The sequence below is a fragment of the Neopsephotus bourkii genome, unplaced genomic scaffold (assembly GCF_033783945.1).
Source record: "Neopsephotus bourkii isolate Nb327-2 ecotype Australia unplaced genomic scaffold, CSIRO-AGI_Nbou_v1 NB_947, whole genome shotgun sequence".
Classification (NCBI taxonomy): domain Eukaryota; kingdom Metazoa; phylum Chordata; class Aves; order Psittaciformes; family Psittacidae; genus Neopsephotus; species Neopsephotus bourkii.
The window spans coordinates 2458278-2476658 of record NW_026901441.1 but is presented as its reverse complement, the minus strand read 5'-3'; the positions used below and the strand labels follow the sequence as shown (position 1 = coordinate 2476658).

General features: G+C 38.8%; 1 protein-coding gene across 7 annotated transcripts in view; it reads left to right on the top strand.

The window, feature by feature from the left end:
* The window catches only part of ADGRB3 (adhesion G protein-coupled receptor B3), a 472618-nt gene that overhangs the window by 147135 nt on the left and 307102 nt on the right, over positions 1 to 18381 (top strand). The gene's annotated exons all lie outside the window — the stretch shown is intronic.

The following is an 18381-nucleotide window of genomic DNA, read 5'->3' as shown; positions in this document are numbered from 1 at the left end:
GAATCCCATAATAGCTATCAGGAATTATATTTCAGTAGAGTTAAATAAATATATTTAACCTTCCTTGTAACTGAGTGGTATGGATTTTCTCTTTTAATAAAATTTGAAATGTAAATATAATTCATTTGTGCTAGAGCCAATCCCATATGACTCCTTTTTTAAGTGCCCTACTCTGCCCAGAATGCTGTCTGTGCATATTTCAATAGTAAAATATATCCTCCCCCCACCCATTTTTGTTTTTTTTTTAAGAGTTTTCCTGCCTTCAGCATTGCACACAGAAACATGCTGTCAAAACCTGGATTACCAATTTACTTGGAAAATGAATTAATGCTTTCCTTATCTGACTTTAATTTAGTTGGAATTGCGTCTCAAGTGGAAAATGTTGGCTTTGAGTGCGGAATAATAACAGTTACTTCTTCAGACTCAACAGGCTGAAATGCCAGGAGTGGGAAACCATGTCCCAAACGTGACTGGAGTATGAAGTGACAACTCTGGTTGGATGTTTTACTCATGCTGCTCAGTCCTTTGAGAGAAAGAATGAACAAAGTCATCAGGATTAAAATTTGTAGTGCGTTAACAAAATTTAATGATGAAGGAATCCATATTTCCATATATTTGCATGTTGCTTCATAGAACCTAGGACATACTCACTAGACTGTCACTAATATTTTGTGGTAGGTCTCCAGTTTGCATAAAGACACTTATTCATGAGTGAGCAGCTACTGCTAGCTCTATAATGTTGCAGCTAGGCACGTCTGTAACTGGTTTATTTTGAGTTGTCTTGTGAATAGTGCAGCAGCAGTGAACATGGGGCAGTTTTTCTGTACTGTATGCACTTCCCCTGGAGAGGTATTAGTTTATGTGCATTTGAATCATCATTTTTTTGAGCATTTTCATTTGTAAAAACTTTCTGTGTATTTTTCAGTTTAGCCCTTGAAACCTCATTTTTACACAGACTGGATTTTTCAATACCAAATGCTACTGTTTTTTTTACTATCCTATCCTTTTTTTATGAATACTGGCAATATTTCAGGTGCTACTTAACAGTGTGAAAGACGACAGTACTTCAGAAGATGGGCACATTGAAAGTGGGAAGCTTCATGTACCAAGAAGAAACAAAGAACTGCAAATTTATATTTAACATCATCTGACTCTTTTTATGTTGGTAAAGGATAGCTGACTTTCTAGTTGAGCAGTCTAGTCCTTCAGAATACTTACTCTGCATGTAATGCTTTTCTTCCAATCCTGAGTGCTAATGGGTGTGCTCATCCAGCACACTGGGGCAGCCAAGAAGGTCAGTTAGGGTGAGTGTCAGAGGAACCACTGAAGGCCTTTTAGGATTGAACTTGGGTGGGCCAGAAAGTTTAGCATGTAAATAAGAGAATGACAGGAAATTTATCTAGAAAATTCTTGCAGTTCTATACATTTATTATCTTACTGTCATTAAGACTGCAGCATTATACTTATGTCATGAGAAAAATCAAGAAAACTCCTGTGGATTTTTTAGATGGTAAAATAGTGTACAGTTTCACAGACTGATTTTCTCCAAGTGCCTTAGAGCATTCTATAATTTCAAAGCATTTAAAATTAAGTTCTGGACAAAATGGTAATGAATGTACAGGAGATTCAATTTGACTTATGCAAGAATAAACTGATGTCTTGTTTGAGGTTTTTGATAGTTTATTTACAAAAGTATGGTTTATAGACATCTGTAAACTACAGGTGATTCACAGAAGAATTCCAAGAGGAAAAAAAGGTACAAAAATGAATGAAGAAGATGATGTTTCTCTTCTTACTCAATAGCTTATAGGTTAGAAAATTTGTTCCTTCCTTGTTAATGGTTTTAACATACCTTTTTTTTTTTTTTCTTTTACAGAATTACAGTAACAGAGCACAAAGAGCTATATAATGCTGTAAATGTTATTACAGTCTAATAGGCTTTAAGTAAAACTGTGACAGATACATATATGTAAACATAATAATCTGTGACATATGTCAGTTGTCTATGTGCTAGAATTTAGATTTACACTTAAGGCCTCCAGCAGGTGGGGTTTTTTTTGATGATGTGTGCTTCGCTTTTTTCAACACAAAATGAATCACAAGATGAATCAGGTCCTAAAAATGCCCATTTCTCTTCATCGATTATAAAATGAGTCTAGCTGTCTAGTTCATTTAGAGATACCTATTTCATATAGATAACCCACATTTAATCAACACATCTTACTCTCGCTTCAAGATCAAAAAATAGTATATTGTTCTAGCACATCTAGGTTAAAGTGTCAACATACTCAGTTTGCTGGTCAGACATTTTTCCGTCACAGGGATGGTGTCTCTGCAAATTATTTCAGACATTAAAAAGGTCTTGCAACAGAAAGATTTCAAATCTATGAATTTAAGCAGTCTGGGTGCCTGCATTTATATCCCTATCACTTTCTGTATTTGCTGTTTCTCACTGTTCCTTCTTGTTTTCTGGGAATCTTCAGGCACAATAACTCATAATTTTTTACAATTTTTTTAATGGATGAGTAAAAAAATACGAAGTGTGCAGCAGTGTTTCCCGTAAAGCTCATTATTTCTTAGAAACTGAACTGTATGCTTTAATAAATTTCACCCTATAACATACAACTGCTTAACAGCTTTGTTATTGTATTTGCAGCAACAGTGTAGTGTAATTTGAAGTAATGACACAAACGTGCTAGTCTTAACTCTTCAAAATGACATACTCAGAGATCTGTTCAGAAATTGTAGGGGGTTTATTTTTATTTTTATTTCATACCATAGTGACTATCGTCAACATAAAGTAATTCCTTAGTATTTGAAGGCATGATTTTTTGTCAAGTGTGTTTAGCATTAACGTAAGCTGTGAGATGGACACCATTGAAAATAGAAGACTTGTATTGTATTTATCCCAGCAACAGACTGCGCAGCAATGCAATTGATAAATTTCTGTAATACTGCATCCCTTGAAAGATTATATGAAACAGAAAATAATTACTTTTGCCAATTGAAACATTAAACCTTTTAGGAAAGTGGCTATTTAAGCGTGTTTTTTACTGACCTGGTTATCAAATAATTTCGGGTGGTAACATGACCTATTCAGAAACATTCTTAAATAATGTACTTAATTTAAGGCATATGTTTCAATTCTAGCCTCTTTCACATGAAGTAATCATATGCTTGAACATTTAAGTACGATGGGTTTTTATCATGACTGACTTCAGCCTGCCATCACTCAACAATTGAAATGGGGAAGGTGCCCTCTCACCTGGTCTTTAGCTTCTCACTCACTGGTACAGAACACACTCTGTGCTTCTATTATCTCTTCTGGGAATTGAGTGAGCACAGTTGAAAGTGTCCATAAGGAAAATGAGGGTGGGAAGTGGATGTTTTTCATAACTTTCAACCTATTTTTAATTCTTGCCTGCGGTAGTATCCAGATTACTTGAAACTGAGGCCTTTTGCTCCAGCAGATGCCAGATTCTTTGACTATAGGAAGCCATGCAGCTTCCTATAAAAGTACTCAGGGTACTTTTATAGTTTTTTAACTATTATTGAACCGTTCTATGATTCTATTGCTTAAAAAAACCTGAAACTAATATAGATGTTGCAAATAAAGCTGAACGTATATAGTTTCACTAGTGTAAAGAGGTGCTAGTGGTTATAGGGTAGTTTGGCATACAGAGGAGCCTTACTTCCCTCATCAGTGACGTATTTTGACATTTTGTTATTTTGCAAAGTATGTTATTTAAGACACTGTTTAAAAGCCATGGTCATACTTGCATGTTCTCTTCTTGACTCACAAATTATTATATGTACAGGGAGTAGCTTCAGCAGTTACAGAATGCTTCATTTTTTCTTTCTCTCTTACTGTATAGCTATTGTGTAAAATACTTTCATAGGAGATAAGAGTTGACAAGTATAGAAAACAAAGCTTTTGTAAACCCTACTGTGACTGAATGCTTTAACTCTTCAAATCCCGCCTCTCATACTCAAATTCGTTAGAACAGAGCACAATAGGTCTGCTCTGTTAGGGGTTAACAGATTGAGTCCTTTCTACAAACATATCAGGGAAATACAGAGTTTGTGAAGCCTGATAGGACTAAGTCTAAGATCAGTGCTTCACTCATTATCAAATCCCATATTAGAACTTTAAGTACCATGAGAGCTTTAATTTTGGAAACATAGGGCTCTGCAGAATTCAGACGTGAGTAGGCAACAGCAAAATAGATATTTCAAGAATCTGTGTTTTGTATCTCAGTTCCTAAATCCTGGTTATGTCCCACTTTCGATGGCTATGCCCTTTTTACAATGTCATGTATAAAACCCATATCTCAAAGGTATAGCTCTGTGACAGTATTATTCTCTCACTGAGTTCAATGGAAATTTGCTATCTATCTTTGAGTATCACAGTTTTAGGATGCTAAATCTTATTGAAAAGCATGAGACTTAAATTCTTAAATACCCATGTGCTTCATAAGAAGAAAGTTTAATTGTGCAGGAAATTTGTGGTAATTTTAAATTTGTAGGTATCCCACTAGCTAGCAGAATCAAATCATTAAAACTGAATTAGATGTCCAGAGGCCCTGTACAATGCCTCACAAGAGGGAGGCACCTGAGGAAAAGGTATATCTATATCACGTTTGTGTGCTGCAGAGATTTCCAGTGTAGAAATACCTAGCTTAGGTACCGAAACAGTCCACTGTAAGGCATATTGTGCAGACTAACGTACCTTGAGAATATAGGCTTCCTACAGTACAAAGCTGGATCATTTAAAGTGGTCTTTGATATCTTCACACAGCACTGTCAGACTCTGCAGTAAATCCAAATACTGACAATGGGCTTGACAAAACTCAGTGTAGTTCTGAGTGAGGACTTGATTAAACCATTTTCTGGAAAATACCATGAAGGGAAGTGGGAATAAACTCTGCACCTTGAAGGTCAGAGTAAAACACGTATTTCTGCTCAGGGTTTTTGGATTACATGTGAAAGCCAGATCATGTCTTTCCTGAGAAATGGGTAGTTCGCTTCAGTGGCCTGATCCCTAACAGGTTTGCAGCCACCAGACAGCTGGACTATTCAGTTCTGTTGGAGTCATCTTTTTTTTTTTTTTTTTACCCCCTGCATTTTTACTGTTGTTTCTTCTTGCACAATTAACTGTTCACTGAAGCAAGACTTTGGTTCTGATTTTCCTCTCACCAGCTGTGCAGTTGAACGGGTAGATTAGAGTCAGGCAGCAGTACGATATTAAAATTACTATAGAGGGGAATGTGTTTTAGGAGTTTATCACAGCCCACCTCTTTTAGCCATGATTTCCCATCATGTGTCCCAGCTCACCCCCTCTCAGTTCTGTCTTTGCAATTCTTGTGTGGCCATGCTGCAAACAGGAACATTAGGACACTCCAAAACCTACTTTTAACTCCTGTAATTTTAGCACTGAGGTACTTTGCAGGGCAGTCCCAGACAAGCTACACCAGGGTAAAGGAGGGCGGAGAGCTATACAGGGTGCAGAAGAGGATGGAGTGAATGCAAAGAGGCAGCCTTTGCTGCAAATAATCCTAGCAGACTGACCAAGAACCAGCTCACGTGAAGTGAATATGGAAAATGAATTGACTCAGTACTACAGGGAGGGGTTTGTCCAGGGTCAAGATTTGAAGTACTTTAGTGGAGAAGTGTATGCTCTCACTGTTCAGGCTGAAATTTTCTGCAGATGAAGGTGACTTTGCTGCCCAAGGCTGTCAATTCAGCAATTTCACCATGAAGGTGAAAAAAACACTGAACACTGAACCTTCTAAACTTATCTTAAAAAGAGTGCTTGAGGTTATACTGGTTATATTGGTATCAGCATAACCAATGAAATGGAAGCTCATGCTTTCATTTTAGTGTCTTTTAAAATTTTTTGTTAGTGCTCTACAATGAATGTCTACAAACATCTAAGTCACTAGTATATACTTCTTGTGAACCATTTTATATGTGAAGTGGATACAGTTCATCAAAGAAGAATGTGAAGTTCTGCATGTAGGCAAGGCACATCATCTATTTAGTGCAAGGCAGGAAACAATTAAGTGGATAGAAGTTCTGCAGAAAAAGATCTTAGATTTGGAGTGGATGACAAATTCTGCATGAGTCAATGTTATTAAGCTACTGCAAACAAGGCAGATATCCTACTGAGATATGTCAACAAGAATATAACCTGTAGGAGTAATCCTTCCATTCTGCTTAACGTAGGTAAGGCTTCAGCTCAAGTACTCCATCAAGCTTCAAGAAAGATGTAAAGCAATTACAGAGTCCAGGGAAAACCGATGAAACAGGTCAGAAATACAGCCTCTGAGAAAAGGTATTTTTAAGAAAGGTATTGTTAATTCTTGAAAAAAAGTGGAGAAGATATGATAATATCACATCAGTCTTTGAATAGGTAAATAGAGGCTATGATGAGAAATGTGTTATATCGCTGTCAAATAAGAGGCTTCAAGGACAGCATGGAACACTGTGAAAAACATTCTGGAAGAAAGACTGGGTGTTTGAGTGGAGAGCACTGATGTAGTATTTCTGTAACTGGATGTTTTTAAGAAAAGGTTAGACAAATACCTGTCAGGAATTATTTAGGTCACTAGGACAGACAGAAGAACGACTTTTTCAACTGCTTTTCATAACTATGATCTCTATTTCTCCAAGTAAACATGTGACTTCCGTTTTTCACACAGTGGATTCTTTGTATATATACCTCAAGAATAAAATGAACTAATACGATTTCTGCACTGGGGAAAAATACATATATTTCTGATAATAAATAAAATCTGATAATAAATAAAAATCTCATGACTTTCAGGTCTGTTGAATAATAAAGGTGAGAGAAAAACATACTCAAATGAGTCATTCTGTATGCACCAAAACTCTGGGAAGGCAAAGTTCTTAGTATATCAAAAATAGTAGTCCTGTGAATTGTAGGAGACTGAGTTAGTGTACTGCTATATGTTCAATGCATTCTTAGGTACTATAGCAACATAGTTAGGAAAAGAATTATATGTCACAATTTGTAGTCTTGAACTATTTACTGAAATATTTGGGCATTTTGTTTGTTAAGACTGAAGTATTGAGCTTTTTTATTTTAAAATTGGGAAAAAGAAATACAACTCATCGTTATGAAACAACATCACCTTAGGGGTATTTGCAGTCTGAGTATATCCTGGTTTATTTGGTCTTATCACTTTGTACTGGAGTAAAAATCAGAATGAGTTACAAAGGAAACTCTGAAAAATAAACAAAGATCTATTTCAACTATAATTTATTCAGCACTATGAGGTAGTGTTTACTAATGAGGGTTAAGCTTCATGTGACAGAGCAGTCTATACCACCTAAGCAGCCTATTTCATATATGCGTCAATAAAAGAAGCAAGCAGGAAGGATCCCTGTCTCAAAGTCAGTAGGCTGGTTGTCAGACAGCTGCCTGGGAGGGTTGTTTTCTTGGTCAGTGCACAGCTCTCTCAAAACTTAATGAATATTTTCAAGGCACTGGATTCTTCTTATGTAATATGCATATTTATACGTATATAGAATTATTTATTTTTATAGCAATGACCTAACTCCTCAGGCATGCCTGGAAGAGGGAAAATACTCATGTTTTATACCCATTACATAAGAGTTTTCAACTAGCAAATTTAAGTAGAGAGTGATTTTAAGGTATACAAGACAAATTATTAAGAATATATTAGTCATCATGACTATGTCTGTACTAATAAACTCTAAAAATCAGGGTCTGCCCTGTCCCAGAGATAAACTAATATGGGTGTTTTCATCCATTTGGCTGAATGCTCTTGCCTTCAAAAAAACTGGCACCAGCAGAAACAGTGGGAAAACCAACTGGGGACCAAACCAACATTGAGGCAGAATTGCTCATGGCCCTGCTCAGGTGTACATATGGGAGGCATCAGGAGCCATGGATTTGCATCTTGCCATAGGGGTATGCACACCCCTGGTGACTGTGGCTGTGGACGACCCGTGCCAGGAAAGGGACACAAGAAATGGGACGTCAGGAAACACTAGGAATGGAACGCCAGGAAGTACGGGGCAATAAACACAGCATGAAAGACTTGGCCATAGGGTGGAGGAAAATATTTTGCTCAGAGCAGAAGCAAACTGTTATGCATATATTACCTCATCCTGCCAGCTACCTGTCCCTTATGAAGTGAAATTTTAGAGGACTGAGTGTAACTGGTAGAGAAAATACAGCAAACTGAGGTTGTAGAGCAGGGAGGGTAGATATTTATGTGATTGTTTAGTTGTTTGTGTTCTTCTTTTTTCTCAGTGCCTAAAAGAGGGATCAGCAGTTTGTATTGGTTGGCAGTTAAGTAAAATCCCCCAGCTTGGCACCCATGCCTGAGAGGTAACTGGGATATCATGATCCAACTCAAAGACATGTTAAGCACTGACTGTATAGTATGAATTTTCATAGGACAGTGCTTGATCCTGTGCTTTGGCCCTTTTTGCTTAATTAGGATAGCCTGCAGTTAATCCTCACAGCTGCAAACCCAACCATAGTATTAATTAACATATTTGTATTTGGTAGTACCTTTATATCTGGCACATCTTTGCTGAAATTGAGTGTCTGCTTTCATCCCACTTGTCCCTTGCTTTAGTTGCTTCAGGTGCAGTTTTAATCCAAGAAATCTAGGAGTGAATAATTAGAGTCACAGCCCCACCTCAGAGCAAACACCTAAGATATAGTGAGTAGTGTGGCAGCAGTAATTTTCACAAACGGTTTTAGAATGCCTTGCCCTTTCTCAGGACAAGAAGTCCTTAAAACTCACTGGAGATTTACTGTAGGTTTTCTGTTAAACAAGAAATGTTTAAAACCTCCTAAAAACATTTCAGTCACTGTGATATTTTAGTGACTTTCGAGACAATGTCTTAAGTATTCCCCTCATGCAGTTGTTCTTTCTTTATCACTAATGTATCGGTGACTTGTTTTAAACAAAGAACAGATGCTGCATGCCTTCTTTCACCTCATCCCTGCACTGAAATTCCTCATAAGTTTTCTATGTGCCTTGTCTTCCTGGACTTTTTTTTTTTTTTTTGGTACTTTTTTTTTGCAACAAAATCAAGCTAGAGTCTCCCTAGCATTATAACAGAAAAAAAAGGATTCTTCTATACATAGAATGTCTCAATAATAGTAATAATATAGTTTAAATTGTAATATATGCACTTCTCAGTTTCAACCCTTTTCCCAGTGTTATGCTTATCCTTCTGTGCCTCCTCTGGATCTTAAGGCCAGAATTTTCAGCGGGGTGTCTATGTGAAAGGAGTAACAGCTTGTTACTTTTTTTCTGTATGTAACAATGTGTTATAAAAACATAAACAAAAGGAGAAAAAAATATAGCCATAGCTTCCTGGGTTGCTAGAAAAACCACTGTAGACAAAAACCTGCTGCAGGCAAGTCAGGAAGAGTTTGAACAGGGCAAGGCAGAGACCTTGCAAAATCAGTACAAAACTTATGATCTCCTACTGTGTTTCAGCATACAAGATAACACTAGTACCTAATTCGCAAATCCTAATTCTGTTCTGGCCATTTCTTAAGCATAATTTCTTCTTTGTACATGCTAGTGAAAGCATTCTTAACAGATGTGTCTGATTGTCTCTCCTAGAAAAAATATCAGAGACTGTGACATGTTTTCTTTTGTAAACTCCCCTGCTCCGTTTCCACACATACTTCATGCTGATTTTTTGTCATCTGTTGTCTCCTAGGTCCATTAGTCCTTAATTAATACCCAGCTCTGATAATTCTTTTACATTTTAAGAAACTCTCAGATTAAAATAAATATATAAATAAATAGAGCTTTTTTGTTCCATCCACGTGCATGTGAAAATTGGAAATAAAAATCTTTCATTATTGCTTTAAAAAAATATTGTTGGCAACTGTACTAATGAGGCAAATAACTGAATATGAGCTAAAAATAATATTTCTCATGAACATGTTAAAATGAAGTGCTGCAGTTAGCAGATTTGATGTCTAAAATACATGATTAGAACAGGGCACCTGAAAGCCAGCTTGTGTTTTTATGATGGTAGATTTTATCATAGGAATTGTATTAAAATTTATATTGAGCAATTACACTCACTCAGCTCTGGCTGTGGCAATCCAGGTTTTCAAGCTACGTTTTTTCACAACTCCTACATAAAATCTTGTAAGAGTTTTGGGGACAAGGGACAGTATAAATTAACAAAACCTTCTGCAGATACTAAGAGCTATACTGAATTCTGAATATACTTTCAGTAAACATCAGCTGTCATGCTATTAACACTTCAAAAGTTAACGAAGTATTAAATTAATAGTGGGCCAAATTCTGCAGTAAGGACACCACCTGGGGCTTCAGCAGAGAGTTGGATCTTTACTAGGACTGCTACCACTCTGGCTGAAGTTGTGGCACTGGAGCACTGAGATGGTTTAATACTGAAACAAGGCTAGGGAGGGAAACATCTAGAAACTGCTAGAGCCGACATGGCTTATCTTAAAAAAATGAAAAAAAAAATAATAATCATCCAGTTGTTAATTCTTTTTCAGGCCGTAGCACTCTAATTATGAAATGCCAATCTGTATTTTGCTCTCAGACGCTTACGGACACAAGTGCTCCAAAAGTAGTGAGAAGAAGGGATGCCACGTTCTCCTGCCCAGGAGGGCAGGCAAGCTGGCAGGCAGGCAGGTAGGCAGGAAATCAGGCAGGGATGGAGACGGACAGGCAGAGAGGTGGGCAGGAAGGAAATCAGGCAGGGATTAAGGCGGGCAGGGATGGAGGCAAGGATGCAGGCAGGCAATCAGCAATGCAGGTGGACAGGCAGGGAGGCAGGAAGGAATGTGGGCAGGTAGGAAATCAGGCAGGGGTGGAGATGGGCAGGGATAGAGGCAGGCAGGCAGGCAGGGATGGAGGCGGGCAGGCAAGGAAGGAGGCAGGGAGGCAGGCAGGAATGGAGGCTGGCAGGCAGGAAGGCAGGCAGGGATGGGGATAGGCAGGCAGGGATGGAGGTAGGCAGGGGTGAAGGCAGGCAGGGAGTCAGGCAGTCAGGGATGGATGGGATGGGCAGGGAGGCAGGCAAGGATGGGGTGGGCAGGAAAGCAGGCAGGGATGGAGGTAGGCAGGGATGGAGTCTGGCGAGCAGGCAAGCGGGGATGGAGGTGGGCAGGCAGGCAAGGAGACAGGCAGGGAGGGAGGCAGGCAGGGATGGAGGTGGGCAGGGAGGGAGGCAGGCAGGCAGGCCGAGATGGAGGTGGGCGGAGAGGCAAGCAGTCAGGGATGGAGGTGGGAAGGCAGGGATGTAAGTAGGCAGGCAGGGATGGAGGCGGGCAGGGATGGAGGCGGGCAGAGAGGCTGGCAGGCAGGGAGGGATGGAGATGGGCAGGCGGGCAGCCGCTGCCTCTGCCTCATGCGCGATCCCCCGGCTCCCACTAGCGGCGGACAGGGGGGTGGGGGCCGCCGTGGGCTGCCCCGATGCAGTGGGCAAGGGGCTGTGCCGGCAGCCGTGTGGTTCCCCCGCAGGTGCGTGGGTCCAGGTTTGCTGGCTACGGCTGTTTCCTAAAGAGCCGAGCCCTGTTCCTCTGTGAGGAGATTACGGATTGGGTTTCTTAATGGAATAATTCTGAATTTCTCTGTAGATGGATTGCACAACTGATTATTCAGTTTATGGTATTTATTTCTTGTAATGACTTCTGTGAGTCGTGTGGCATAGTTGCTCTTTCTGGTTGGACGGCCTCAGCTTTCCAAATAGAAGAGGGATCCTTCTATTTCTCATTGAACTGAATGTTCTTAATCAGTTAATGAATTTATTGTACAAATAATAAAACATCTCTTCAATATGCTAGTATACTGGTGCAAATACTCTTACATACATGGGTTTACAGAGATTTTGGTAACCATGAATATTCTTTCGAAGAAATTGTTTACTGAATTATTCATGAAGAGTTAGAGGAAAGAGAGGCCATGAATATGAACAAGTCTAATTTGGTGGGGTTTCTTTGCAAAGGCAAGCATTCTATTTTGCTGTTGTCGTGCAACTCTATTTTTCCACTTACAGTGACATTCACATTTAATTCAGAAACTACAAGGTTTACTAGGAAACTGAAACTCGGGTATTTACCTTTTTTAGTAAATTGCCAGGGTTTTTCTGCTGAAGGCTTAGCATATATATAACATTTTGCTGTATTTTCAGGGAAGTGTGCACAGTATTCTCCATAATTTCTTCAGTCTATGAGAATGAGCCAGTTATTTAAACAAAACAAAGTACGGTTGCGTGTTTAAATATGTTCACTTTTCTGATGAGAGACACAGGAGAAATTTTACAGACATCTGTAATTTATGATACTTTTGGAAAATTTGGAGCAACATAAATGTCCACTTGATTTAAAATTCTAATACAGTATACAGAGATACAGTGAGAGAAAGGAATGAGTTAAAAATACTCCATGCGTCAGAGAAGGTTATCCTGGTCAAACTTGGTATAACATAATTTGGATATAATTAAAACTCTAAAATAAAGTTATTTTAAATAATAGAGAAGACATTTAGGACGGTAAATAGCATCACTATTTACATCACTAAGTCCTGCTCACTTTCCATGGCTACTCGATGCCCATGTGTGATTTTTGAAAATGTCTGCCAATCTGTTTAATTATTTTTAGCAATTAAGGTTGTAATTTGTGGATGTTGCTTCAGCTTCTTGCCATGTTGACTGATGCCTCAATGTGTACAATCTATGTCATGCCATATGTTCCTTGCTAGCTCTTATTAGGCAGAATGATTTTTTCTTTCTAATCAGGTTTTTGCTGGTACATTTCAGGAGAAAACAGAAAATCAAAATGTACTGGATCTGTTTCTCCACTGCTCTGCTCCTTGTGTCTCTTTCTCTTCAACATGGCAAGCGAATAAAAATTGCCAATGAACAGAAAATTCTTGTTTGCATGTTTTTCTATGCTCACTTTGTCCAGGTAGAAATCGTGCAGAAAGTAATAAGCCACTAAAAGACCGGACTTGTATGGATCCTAGTGGTGTCCTAGTGGACGACAGGATGCCCATGAGCCGACACTGTGCCCTTGTGGCCAAGAAGGCCAATGGCATCCTGGGGTGTATTAGAAGGGGGGTGGTTAGTAGGTCGAGAGAGGTCCTCCTTCCCCTCTACTCTGCCCTGCTGAGACCTCATCTGGAATATTGTGTCCAGTTCTGGGCCCCTCAGTTCAAGAAGGACAGGGACCTGCTGGAGAGAGTCCAGTGCAGGGCAACTAAGATGATTAAGGGAGTGGAGCATCTCCCTTATGAGGAAAGACTGAGGGAGCTGGGTCTCTATAGTTTGGAGAAGAGGAGATTGAGGGGTGACCTTATTAGTGTATATAAATATATAAAGGGGGAGTGTCACGAGGATGGAGCCAGGCTCTTCTCAGTGGCAAACAATGAAAGGACAAGGGGAAATGGGTATAAATTGGAACACAAGAGGTTCCACTTAAACCTGAGAAGAAACTTCTTCTCAGTGAGGGTGACGGAACACTGGAACAGGCTGCCCAGGGAGGTTGTGGAATCTCCTTGTTTGGAGACATTCAAAACCCGCCTGGACACGTTCCTGTGTAACCTTATCTAGGTGTTCCTGCTCCGGCAGGGGGATTGGACTAGATGAACTTTTGAGGTCCCTTCCAATCTCTAACATACTGTGATACTGTGATACTGTGATAAATATATAAAATGGGAGTGTCACGAGGATGGAGCCAGGCTCTTCTCAGGGGCAAACAATGATAGGACAAGGGGCAATGGGTACAAACTGGAACACAAGAGGTTCCACTTAAACTTGAGAAGAAACTTCTTCTCAGTGAGGGTGACAGAACACTGGAACAGGCTGCCCAGGGAGGTTGTGGAGTCTCCTTCTCTGGAGACATTCAAAACCCACCTGGACACGTTCCTGTGTAACCTTATCTAGGTGTTCCTGCTCCGGCAGGGGGATTGGACTAGATGATCTTTTGAGGTCCCTTCCAATCTCTAACATACTGTGATACTGTGATCCACAAGCTTCAACAGATTACTCCCAAATTACAGCCATAAACCGCTAAAGTTACAGAGTCCATAGAAGAAATAAGAATGTCTTTATGTTTTTTATACCCACCTTATGAGTAAACTCAGGCACGTTTTTCAAGGTGGCACGCAGTCTCTGTTTTGACTGTAAAATAGAAACAGTTGAAGCCAGAAGATGTATACCTACCTGCTGTGGATAAATGAGTGTGCTGGGGCAGACATATATTGAGAAGAGAGTGGGTTTAGGAAGCTTGCGATTCTATTAGCTCAAGATTATTTTTGTCAGTGGAATAAGTTATCTGGTTCCCATTTTTAGCATGTCTATAAGAACGTAAAAGGGGAATATGAAACCTGTCTCAGAGGTTTTGTTTTTACTTTTCTGGTGAAAACTAACTGCATCTTTATACGTTGATACAGTGTCTGCTACAGATGGTTGCTAAATTAAATTTACTTGATGGGCTGCTGTTTTTATTTGTATAATGGTGTTTTTGATCAAAGACACAGAAAGATAATACATGTGATGATTTTGATTGGTGAAATATAGGAGGCACTTCCAAATGTTTTTCAGGCACCATTTGAAAAAGAAAAAAACCCACAAATATATTAATAGCACTAATTAGTAGTGTGGAGCCTTGGTTTTTCTAGGGTGGAAAACACTTTTAACATTTATTTAAAAGCTTCAAAGTTTCATTTGAAGTGCTTAACTTACAGTGATATGAACCAAAAGGTGACAGTGACAAAGAGTAAACAATATTTGCAAGCAAAACCAATTTGACAACTAAACTTATAAATATTGCAAATAAGGGGGAAAGCTCATTTCATTTTTAAAGCAAGATCTCCAGAATTTAGTTCTTTTTTTTCTCCTAGTCTTCTATGAAGGGAATTTAATACTCTCCTTTCATATGAATATTATTTCACATGTGCTTTATTTGAAAAGCAAGCTTAGGTATTGAACTGTAACAGAGATCCATATTTGGTAATTGTTTGCGCCAAAAGCTACTAAGGATGAATACATATTCTCAGTTGCATACCACAAATGTTGTTTTGCACTAGTCAGTGTGTCTTGAGCGCGTTCTACACCTGTAGATGTACGGGTGTACGTGTAGACCTCCCACAGGTTTTTATTAAAAATCCAGTGCTATGGAACCATATCTAACTAAAAGATCTACAATGAAGACCACAGAAGGTGACATTGTCATGTTCTTTGCATTTACTTTGGTTTGTTGCTGGCAAGATAACCTGGAAGTAGAGGAGTTACTTCTTGTTAATCCAAGTTACTGTTAATTCAACGCCTGTAAACAGAAAGAAGTCTTACGTATTTTTCAGAAGTAATTTACCCCAATCTCAGAGTTATGTTGCAATTTGAACAATAAGAATTATAATAGAACTATAAATATAAATAATATGAACATAAATATCCCAAGGGATCACACTTCGTTTTGAGCCAGAACGCACTCAAGACGTTCTACAGAAGCAGTCTGGAAATCCCCAGCCTAACTAGTCTGTCATACAAGGTCTTATTTCCAAACCTATAACTAAGTCTATACTATTAAAGTCAGCCTGACTCAAGAGTTTGCTTTGAGATAACACTGACATTCACACATAAAAAAGGCTCTTGAAGATAGCTTTGACAGTCACTTCATACTTAAAAAGACAAAATACCAGGGTTGCCTTTCTACTGCCACCTGACTAACAGGTATGTTTGATGCCATCTCAGACAACAAACTGCTATTCTTGATCTGTGGGCTAAGTTTCTCTGCTGTCCTTGGGCTAGCATGAACTGTAATGTTTCTATTTCTAACACTGCTTCACTAAATCAGAATTACTTGGCCAGCTATAAAATGAGCTTAACATGTACTGTACTAATGATTAACTATTAATCAAGTGGATTGTGGTAGTGCCTAGGGACAACTGAGATTCAAGCCCCATTATGTAAGGCACTGTGCAGTTCTTCAAGAATGCCGTGGATGGATTTTCCTTTCTAAAACCAGCTGTGCTGTTATCAGGCTGGTTCTGTTTTTTACCCTTCTGTCCATCCTTACAACTTCAACACTTTTGGTGCTAAATTCCTTTTGTGTGGCTTCATCTATTTGTTTCCTGAAGCCCTGTAAGAAGGGGAAGAGGTGCTGCTGCAAGATGCATCAGCCTACTTGAGAAGTATTAAAATTGAAAGTTCTGATCTATTTGATATCAGATATTGTACTGTAGTTTTAAGCAGCCAGCTTTTCCTATGTTATTGAAGTTTTTCAAACAATAGAAAGTTGTAACCTGAAGTCTGATAGATTTACTCCCTTATGGTGCATTTTGGCAGCTGGTGTCACTGTCAGCAGGAGAGATGCTTCCACAAAAGATCCTATGCGCAATACATTTTTGGCACAGTCAGGTGGCCATCATGAGTCACTAAAGCACCTGCTGCAAATCAGCCTGTTACACTGGCATTCTCAATTGCCTGTGAATTCCAGATCTCATTTTCTTATGTTATCAGATTTTGGCAGATAACGATCAACAGGTGTGATTATCAGTGATGGGGAGCATGTAGGGATGGTGGTTAAAGGCTTTCACAAAGTCCTTAAAAGGACTTTTTTCAAAGAGAGTGAAATATTTTATCGTTAACAGTTGGATTTGATTAGAATCAGACTCTCTCCTCCTGCTGCTACCCTTCCCACTCATCCGGAATCTGAAAAATAAGATGAAAACTGCTGGAAGAATACTGACTCTGATGTTATTTTCATGAAATACTGTGGGAACAGTTCCATAATAGAGCAAGTGACAAACAGACACATTCCAGCTGGTGGGAGGAAAAAAAAATGATGGACAAGAAGGGAAGGTGACTGTCTTCAGAAGGAAATATTAAATGAAAAGAAAAAAGAAGAATAAAAAAAAAAAAGAATAAGGAGCAAAGTGCAAAACACTGGGGGGAAGTTATGAAGCATAGAATATTGAGGATGGAGAAATGAAGAGATAAGTGAACCAGGTAATGGCAGAGTTTTTTTGTGAGGAAAATCAGCAGTAGACTTCACACACAGTACTTAAAAATTGAGGAGAAAATGTAAAAGCAACAAAAGCTCTTGGAAAATTGTATCTAAGCAGTCTTTGAATACAATCTGTATTTAACAGAATAATAAATTTAGAAGCTGATTATATGTTTTGGGGAACTGTCATAATTGCTATCTTAAACTAGCATAGCAGACCAGAGAAACTCCTCAGCTCTTATTCACCACTTGGGAAATGTTTTCCTTCTAAACAGATCATTCACTAGCATCTAAGCAGTCACCTTTCATTACTTGACACCTATACCCTGGGGAAAGGATCTGATGAACTTGTAAACAAGCACTGTGCTTTGAAGTTGAGATGAGCATGAGGGTAGACAGCAGACATCACATATGTGCACCGACTGTAGAAGTTCATAATAGGACTCCTGTCCAAAATGTGGATGACTGTTTGCAAGGATGTGCCATTTTACTTTTGCATTAGCTTTGAGGAAAAAAAGCAACAACAAAATAACAACAACAAAAAAAAAAAAATTCCCAGACAGAACAACCATGAATCTAGCAAAGCGTATCAGAGCTTCATTTAGCTTGTATTTCCTTAGAGAGGTGCCAGCTGTACCTTTTCCTTCAAAAAGGTGCATCGACTGACCCTCAGCAGTGCCTGAGGTATACCTGAACGCGCAGAGTATGACCAGTACTTGTATAGATATTCCCAGAGCACTATGAAAAAAAGCTATGACTAACACTACTGATACCTCAATGTGGATCCCTTAGCCAAAAAAAAGAGAAGTTGTAAGAATGTATTTTCTGAGCCTGGAATGTAAATACAAATCTGCTTGAAATCTTTCGTGGTGCCAGGGTCTTAACTCCCCAGAAACAGTATTAAAGAATAATGAGAATAGATTTCTTGGTGAAGTTTAAGATGTTCTCCATGATCAGTAGAACTTCCCTCATGGGTTTTGTTCTTGCTTTAGGTTATGGCTGAAATTAGTAAGATAAAAGACAGATGATAATTTTGAAAAGTTAATTGAAGTTTAATGAACTTCAGAAGTTTGAAGTAAAGCTGAAATTATATGCAGAATTTTCTGGCTACTTTGTATTTTCTTTTGAATTGCTTATCATTCAAAAATAGATGAAAACCTGAACAAAGTATTTGGGTAATACCTATTGCAGATATAGTAAGCAGAGACATCTTCAAATTTAAAAAATGATGCTTGCACTACCCTTCCCCTCTCTCTCACTCTCACCTTAGTTGCCAGGTTCTGTATGTCCACACTGCATGATATTACTGAGTTTCTAGGAGTATGAAAGAGATGCAACATCCTTCTGCTCTCCCATTTCATGGTAGTTAA